This window comes from Bidens hawaiensis, unplaced genomic scaffold (assembly GCF_021521415.1).
Source record: "Bidens hawaiensis isolate Kalapana, Puna unplaced genomic scaffold, B.hawaiensis_p1.1 tig00000055_1, whole genome shotgun sequence".
Taxonomy (NCBI): domain Eukaryota; kingdom Viridiplantae; phylum Streptophyta; class Magnoliopsida; order Asterales; family Asteraceae; genus Bidens; species Bidens hawaiensis.
Genome location: NW_027491016.1, coordinates 765,029 through 774,530, shown reverse-complemented (window position 1 = coordinate 774,530; position 9,502 = coordinate 765,029). Strand labels below are relative to the sequence as shown.

At 38.4% G+C, this 9,502-nt stretch overlaps 1 pseudogene; it reads left to right on the top strand.

The window, feature by feature from the left end:
* Positions 1-305: 305 nt before the first annotated feature.
* LOC143548849 (uncharacterized) lies at positions 306-3,377 on the top strand (annotated as a pseudogene).
* Positions 3,378-9,502: the final 6,125 nt, after the last annotated feature.

Below are 9,502 nucleotides of genomic sequence, written 5' to 3'. Positions count from 1 at the left end.
GCTATACAACCGATACAAAAGTATCATCACCAAATCACCCTTTGACTCTTACAACAAATCAAATACTCCCACCACCTTTGTAAGTTTAGGCTTAAATTCGGCGACAAGTCGACAACCCAAAAAAAACTTAACACCTTTAATTCTTCAATCACGCCATTGAGATTAGCCTCCTTTCCTTCAAATATCATCAAGTTGACCCTTAACTAATTTGATTAGGTGAAGGTGATACAGAACATTGGCTACACTGATGATAAAAGGCCAACAAGTGTACATCCTTATCATCACTTTCATTATTCCAGACTAAAATGAACTCAAAACAACCAATTATTTGCTTATCGTCCTTCTCTTGTGTTCATTTCTTTTTTTATGTTACTGCAATACTTGTAGCTTCTACTGTCATCTCGGTTGTCTATGGCAACGGAAACGAGACTGATCACCAGGCTTTACTCAAGATCAAGTCGATGATCACTCACGATCCGTAAGGAGCTCTAACCTCATGGAATAATTCCCTTCATTTTTGTGATTGGACTGGTGTTATATGTGAGAAGGGGCATAAAAGAGTGGCAATCCTAGACCTTGAATGGAAAGGTCTACAAGGCACTTTGTCTCCTCATGTAGGCAATCTCAGCTTCCTCGACGGGCTCTCACTCGCTAACAACACTTTTCAAGGAGACATCCCTCGTGAATTGGATCGTCTACAAAGGCTACGTATCCTTTATCTGCAGGAAAACAAATTCAAAGGGGTTATTCCAGCTAACATATCTCGTTGTTCTAACCTTGAAATGCTTGATCTTTCCTTCAATGAGCTAGTTGGAAGCATACCCAAAGAGATCGGTTTCCTCTCCAAACTTACTTCTCTTAAGCTTCACTATAATAAGCTAACACGTGGAATTCCACCGTTCTTAGGGAATATCACATCAATGCAAGAGTTCTCTGTTAGCAATAATCCTTTGGGTGGCAGCATTCCAGACACGTTAGGCAATTGGAAAAGTTTACAACTTTTTTACTTGAGTAGATGTAATTTATCGGGAACAATCCCCCACTCCTTTTATAACCTTTCACTCGTAACTAATATTATCATGCCTGATAATAATCTGACCGGTAATCTTCCTCTAGCCATGGGTACAATGTTCCCTCGTCTTCTTTCCCTTATGCTGTGGGATAACCAACTGACGGGGCCTCTTCCACCATCTATTTCTAATTGTTCGAGATTAATTTATCTTGGTGTGGACAATAACAAGTTTAGTGGGAAATTGGCAATCGACTTTGCAAAACTAAGAGATATTGAATCTATATCTTTAGGTCATAACCTCTTTGGAAGCAATGAGGTTGATGAAATGAAATTTATTGATTCTTTACAGAATTGCACAAGATTAAAGACTTTGGCTCTAGCTAGTTGCAAGTTTCAAGGAGTGCTCCCTAGATCAATAGGTAATCTTTCAAATGAACTCCAGTATTTGTATTTAGGAAACAATCAATTACATGGAACCCTCCCTAGATCAATAGGCAATCTAGTTGGCTTGAAGGCTTTACATTTACATGGAAACCAATTCATAGGAAGCATCCCTTCAACCATTGGTAACCTTAAAAATCTAGAAGTTGCTTTTTTAAGTGGTAACCAACTTTCAGGAAGCATTCCCTCAACCATGGGGAACTTATCATTGATGATCAAACTTGATCTATCTATCAACATGTTAGAAGGGAGTATTCCATCTAGCCTTGGAAATTGTCGTAATCTATTAGAGTTGCACCTTGACGAAAACAAACTTAACGGGAAAATACCTATACAGCTTCTTCAACTTTCATCCCTATCCGTAAGATTGGGCCTTTCTCAAAACAACATGTTTGGTTCACTTCCAACCGAGGTTGGAGACCTCAAAATGTTGAGTAATTTAGATTTATCCGATAATAATTTAGTAGGTAGCATTCCTGCTAGCCTTGGTGGTTGTGTTAGCCTTTCAAGATTGTCTCTCAAAGGAAACTTATTTGAAGGTACGATACCATCATCGTTTAGTTCCTTGAAAGGATTGGTTGAACTCGACATGTCTCATAATAATTTATCGGGCCAGATCCCTAAATATTTAGCACGGTTGCATTATTTGAACCTCTCATATAATGATTTTGAGGGCGAAGTACCAACATTAGGAGTGTTTGCTAATGCGACATCGTTCTTTATTTTGGGGAATAATAAGCTTTGTGGTGGCATTCTTGAACTTAGGTTACCCAGATGCAAGGAAATAAAAAAGCATAAAAGAAAGTTTCCATTTTTTGTAGTGATTATTTTGATTGCAACCACACTTTTCACCATCACATGTTTGGGCTATGCTTGGTGTAAGAAGAGAAGTAAGAAGCGTATGTCCCAATCATCAATGAGCAAACGATTCTTGAAAGTTTCATATAATCAACTTCTCAAGGCTACAGATGGGTTCTCTGAGGCCAATTTAATTGGAAATGGTGGGTTCAGTTCAGTTTATAAAGGGATCCTTGATGAATATGATGATAGATTTATTGCTGTCAAGGTTTTACATCTTCATAGTCGAGGAGCTCAAAAAAGCTTTATGAGGGAGTGTGAAGCATGGCGGAACATTCGACATCGGAATTTGTTGAAGATAATAACTTCATGTTCAAGTATTGACTTTCAAGGAAATGATTTCAAAGCTTTGGTGTACGAATTCATGCCCAAAGGGAGTTTACACGATTGGTTGCATTCAAGTGAAAGTGCAACAAGACTGAATCTTCTTCAAATAACAAATATTCTTGTGGATGTTGCATCTGCACTTGATTATATTCACAATCATTGTGTGCCAAGTGTTGTCCATGGCTCATGTTGGAGATTTCGGTTTAGCTCGATTTCTTGGAACAACTTCATACCAAAATAGCTCAACCGGTATTAGAGGAACAATTGGTTATGTTGCTCCAGGTAATACATTTATGTTTTTATGTGTTCATATTACTAGCTTATAGTATTATCATTATTTTTTTATTATTTTCTATCACATACAGAGTATGGTCTTGGGAACGAGATGACAAGCAGTGGGGATATCTATAGTTTTGGAATATTATTACTAGAAGTGATGACTGGGAAACCACCGACGGATCATATCTTTCAAGAAGGCCTTAACCTTCATAAATATGCTTCTATGGCCTTGCCAGACCATGTAATGGATGTTGTTGATATTAGCATTCTAAATGTTTATCAAGAGGATGAAGATTTTATGCAAAACAGAGAACCAAATGTAAAGAAAATTGAAGAAAGTTTGGCTGTAATAATCAAGATTGGAGTATCATGCACCGTGGATTCTCCGCCACAAAGAATGAATATGAAAAATGTTGTGCATGAGTTGATACATGTTCTTGATACACTTCAAAATATTTGAGGTACAGTTTTCATGATTCGTAACATTAGTTTGATTAAAATGGTGATAATGTGTGCATTCTTTCGGGTTCAACAAGAAGGTTGCATGGAGGAGTTGAAAGAAGCTGCAACTAGGAAATGGTGTATGTTATCATTACATATTTGTTAGTTTGCTTAATTTCATGTTTGACATATAATAAAGTATATGAGTTTCGTGTTGTAATAGTTAAAGATTAATATTATATTGTCTTATTACAATATTACTTTGTCGAAGCATGAAATGAATCTGACCTGATCCATGACGATGTTCCCACGGATTTTCGAGATGAAACGAACCACGACTTGATCTTCTTCTTCGATTGCTTGAGACCTGCAATGGCTTTTCGGGGGTGTGGAGGTGACTGCTAAGAATCCTCAGGATCTCTTGTTTACAGACATAAAAATAGGGTGGTGGCTCTTATTGAGCATGACCCTCTAACAAGGAGGTGGAGACCTCCTTATATAGAGAGCCTCATGGCCACCATCATGGTACCCTAATGGGCCTAGCCCAGTTAGGGTTACCTCCACAAAACCCCCTCAGCCCAATAACATTATATTAGTCCATATAATAAAATAAGCCAAACATAATAAATTTAGGGTTGTAAAACCGGGTTTAGTACCATACCCCTACAAGCCCCCCAAGTCCAGTGTTGCTCCTAGGCGTGCAAGCGTTTAGGTGGAGCGCTGGACTTTATAAGGTGTGTTATGACATGAGGCGGTTTTTCCCTTTTCTTCGGCCTTGTCTTTATGGTCTTTTAGTTTTGGGAGGTTTTCTCCATGATGGTGACGTGTTGTGATCTTTATGATAATGATGGTGCACTGGCATGAATAAGATATAGCACGAATCATAACAATAGTGGCGCGAGGCCTGATAAAAGATAGAGCGCGCATCTCGATAATGATGCTTAATAGTTTGCGCGCGAGGTAGCTTACGAGCTATAAGAATAATGAAGCTTGCGCGCGAGGCGACTTACGAGCTAAAAAAATAATGAAGCTTGCGCGCGAGGCGACTTACGAGCTATAAAATAATGAAGCTTGCGCGCAATGTCGACTTACGATAGTGGCGCGAGGCCTGATAGAAGATAGAGCGCGCATCTCGATGATGATGCTTAATAGTTTGCGCGCGGGGTAGCTTATGAGTTATAAGAATAATGAAGCCTGCGCGCGATGCGACTTACCAGCTATAAAAATAATGAAGCTTGCGCACGTTGCGGCTTATGAGCTATAATATGACGATAATGACTGGCCCACAAGGGCCTCTTCTACGCAGGATGACTATCCCAGCTTGTTTTCAAAATAATAATGGAGGCGCAATCGGCCAGATAATAATAATGTCATATGTGCTTGTGCGACTCGTAGCCGAACCTGCAAAAACATATCAAATTAGCGCGTGGCCGTTTGGGATATTGTTAGGCTCCCGCCCTAAGATTCGGATGTCTTCCATCGCGATAATGTAGTGGTGGTATACCACGATAGTCCCCTAGTTCATTGCTGCTAAAATAAAGTTGTCCTTATCCTGATTTGGGATTAGACTATTCTCATTTGTTGTGTCGCTTACGCATAGGTTTTGGCTTTGTGTCACGCGCAGATGTTTCATGCGCTTGCGCATAGGCTTTGGCTTTGTGTCATGCGCCACGCGCAGATGTTGCATGCGCGTGCGCACAGACTTTGTGTCATGCGCCACGCGCAGATGTTGCATGCGCGTGCGCACAGGCTGTGTCATGCGCCATGCACAGATGTTGCGTGCGCTGATGTGATATGCGTGAGCATGTGATGCGTAAGCATATGTAATATGCGTGAGCATATGTGATGCGTGAGCATATGTGGTGCGTGAGCATATGTGGTGCGTGAGCATGTGATATGCGACTGCGCTCAAGCATCATGGCGGTACGCATGTAGAATGGCGGAATGGTTGACCCGCGGTGGCGCGCATATGACGTGGCCTGTGTTAATAGGTTTAATTATGACGGCGTGTTGAGCGGAGCGGAGCCGCGTTCGGTCTTGTATTCGGCGCGAAGCCGTATGGGTTTATGAGGATTCCCAACCTTTAAGTTTGGCGCATGGCCTTATGGGCTTATGAGGATTCCCAACCTTTAAGTTTGGCGCGTGGCCTTATGGGTTTATGAGGATTCTCAACCTTTAAATTTGGCGCATGGCCTTATGGGTTTATGAGGATTCCCAGCCTTTAAGTTTGGCGCGTGGCCTTATGGGTTTATGAGGATTCCCAACCTTTAAGTTTGGCGCTTGGCCTTATGGGTTTATGAGGATTCCCAACCTTTAAGTTTGGCGCTTGGCCTTATGGGTTTATGAGGATTCCCATCCTTTAAGTTTGGCGCTTGGCCTTATGGGTTTATGAGGATTCCCAACCTTTTAAGTTTGGCGCTTGGCCTTATGTGCGCATGCACGGCGACAGAGTGGTGACTCGCGAGCGCGCGTGCATGGCGGAGAGTTGCGCACACGCATGGTAGAGGGTTGCGCGCACCTGCATGGCGTTGGAGACTTTTACGTAAAACCAAAAGCATTGAGTCGTCTTTCGAACTCACATGGTGGTTCCCGCGGTGGTTTCCACGGGCGCTCACGCATGTCGGCGGAACGGTGACCCGCTGGCGAGCATGCGTGGTGGCAGTCTTCTGCGCAAAACCTACATGGTGGAGGTCTTTTGCGCGAAACCCACATGGTGGTTCCCGCGGTGGCACATGCATGGCTGCGGAGTGAGAATCCGCGAGCGCGCGTGCATGGCGGCGGAAGTCTGGTAATTTTTGGATCTACAATTTGAGAGTTAGATCTGTAATTTTAAACCTAAAATCCAGGTCTGTAATCTAGATCTGGATTTGTAAATCAGATCTAGATAGATCTGAAGCTCGTAGCGGAGAGAATTTAAAACCATCACAGATCCGGAGGCTTGATCATCCGAATCAAGTAGTTTCTTTTTTGCACAGATCTGGAAGCCTCTTTTAGATCTATGGATCTTTTTGAGCTTTAATAGAACAAGCCTTGAAGCCTTTTTCTGTAAACTTCCAGATCTGGGTTTTTCCTGGGAGAGATCTGACAGCCGAGACGAAAATCGAAGGGTAGTTCGTTGCCGTCCCACGGATGGCGCCAATGTCGAAGCATGAAATGAATCTGACCTGATCCATGACGATGTTCCCACGGATTTTCGAGATGAAACGAACCACGACTTGATCTTCTTCTTCGATTGCTTGAGACCTGCAATGGCTTTTCGGGGGTGTGGAGGTGACTGCTAAGAAATCCTCAGGATCTCTTGTTTACAGACACAAAAATAGGGTGGTGGCTCTTATTGAGCATGACCCTCTAACAAAGAGGTGGAGACCTCCTTATATAGAGAGCCTCATGGCCACCATCATGGTACCCTAATGGGCCTAGCCCAGTTAAGGTTACCTCCACAAAACCCCCTCAGCCCAATAACATTATATTAGTCCATATAATAAAATAAGCCAAACATAATAAATTTAGGGTTGTAAAACCGGGTTTAGTACCATACCCCTACAACTAGGAAATGGTGTATGTTATCATTACATATTTGTTAGTTTGCTTAATTTCATGTTGACATATAATAAAGTATATGAGTTTCGTGTTGTAATAGTTAAAGATTAATATTATATTGTCTTATTACAATATTACTTAAAAAAAAACATGAAGCTTTCTTAAACAATTTAGTCTTGGGTGTTAGGAAGTCATGCATTAGATCAACGAATAAACATGTAGTGGCCTTAAATAAACCAGCAAGAAATGTATATGTCAGCTACTTAGAAGCCGGCTTTATTTCATTTTTGCCATATTAGCACTTTTGTTTAAATAAACTCTAAAATTATTGGTCTTCTTACTCTTAAAAACAACTGTTTCCATTGATTTATCAGTTAAGTTATTAAAACGTGTCTTATATATTATAACTTCATAAATTCATAAATTATATATAAGTTTTAGCTTGAAAAGAAGTTTAGGTGTTAAAACAAATTACAAATACTAGGATATTGAGTTAATTAATATCCTGAAAAACTAACCCAACTTTTAAAGCAAGTCGGATAATATGATTCCGGTAATACCTACTTTATTAGAGAATATAATACAAATGCGATAGAGAAGATAATGAGAGTCAGTAACAAAGAGCTACACAATTAAAAGTAATATTTCATACATTGGGTTTTACAACTATTTATATATATTAAACTATAGAGCAAGGTTAGAATAAGAAGTTGGCATTTTCTAAAAAGTGTAGGAAATAATCTTGCGCGTTAGATAAATTATAACACATAGGGGTAAGATTGTTCATAGGTGTTTTATTATTTTTGGAATAAATATAGAAGTTATTATACATTCGGTATTGTGTTTTAAATTTGGATTAAAATCTGGTGTTTTAAAATTTGTTTCAGTGTGTTATTCTGGTAATTCAGATAGTGTGTTTTAGTTCTTGGTATTGTGTTTTAAATTCAGATTAAAATCTTGTGTTTTTTTAATCTTTGATTATTTTGATTTAAAACACATTGTTATATATCTTGTGATGTTCTTGGTGTTGTGTTTTAAATTTGGATTAAAAAATGATAATTATAGATTGATAATGTTTCCATAATAATATAACACATTGGATGATTATGCCCCTGACATGTTATGTAACACCTCGGCTAAATCGGAAACGTCTGAGTGTGACATACAGATACACTGTTAGGTGACCATAATAACATTAGTTCATTTAAATCTTCATGTAACACTAGTTTATCAAATAATACAAGTTGTAACAAATAAATAAACAAAATGATAAGTTTTCTTTGGATATCCTAAAAGCATGCTATGTATCTTCTAACTTTCATCCTCGTATCTCTACACCTGTAACATATATATAAAATAAAGTTAGCTACGAACATAGCCGGTGAGATTCCCACAGTTTAATATAATACGTAAAAATTATACAATTCATGGGCAAGTGATAAACGAGCAAGTAAAGTCCTTTCCAGTTGGTATCAACCAACGTACTCGGGTAATCGCGCAAGTAAGATCCTTTCTAATTGGTAAAAACCAAAGTACTCGGATAATGAGGCCCTTTTCCATTAGATACAATGGACTTGAGTGTAAAGGGGAGCGCATGATCATACTTATTGAGTCTACCACGTGCAAGTAAATTCGAGCAAGTAATCAAGTAACACACAAGTCCATATAGTGAATTGTAGTTTGTAATTGAAATCGTAATCCTTGAATTTGTAATAGATACATATGCTACCCCAAAATATGAAAACGTTTAAAAAGAGCTTGTGAGAAACTCACCTTATGAGTTGAGATGATAGTAATAACCGAATGTGTTGTAAAGTTGTAAACGACGTATGAACTGAACGTGTCACAAAATCCAACTTGAAGGATCCGCACTAGCTAAGATAAACGAATACGAGACTCAATCGATAATCTAACGGGGTTATATATTGATTAACTCATATTGAAGTTTAGGGATCATTTTACTAGTTTTATATTTCTTAATTATTATTATATTAGTATTTATGTTTTAACGGAAACGCATTTATTAGTATAATATAATTAGTTTATTGATGAAGGCGTAAAGTTTATATGTTCGGGACTCTTGGATTAAAGTTTACAAGCTGGAAAAATACTTAACGTTTTAACGAAAAGAATTTTAAATGATTTAAATGTTACGATCAGAGTTAAATAGAAAATTTTAAATTCACGTTTTAAGAAAGCAGAAGTTCGGTTTTTAAGCGAAATAGATTAAATGTATTTTATATTTAATTTATATAAATTTTATTTAATTTAAAATGATTTTTAATATTTTATTATGATTTTTAATGATTTTAATTTGGTTTAATATAATTAGAAAATGGTTTAAAAAAATAAAAATAAAAGCTTGAAGACGTACGGCCTGACTCGGATTCGCAACCGGGTCTGTATGGTCACTAGCAAGGAGAACAACCAACTAATCTAGTGTAACACTTGGTTGTAAACCAGAAACTGAAATATATAAACACACACTCATGTTCATCTTCAACCCATAAAACCCTAGCTTTCAATCCTTTGATGTGTTCCGTTTTTGATCGAAATATGTTAGGAGTTAAGATTAACGAGTAAAAATGATTCAAATCCATGTTT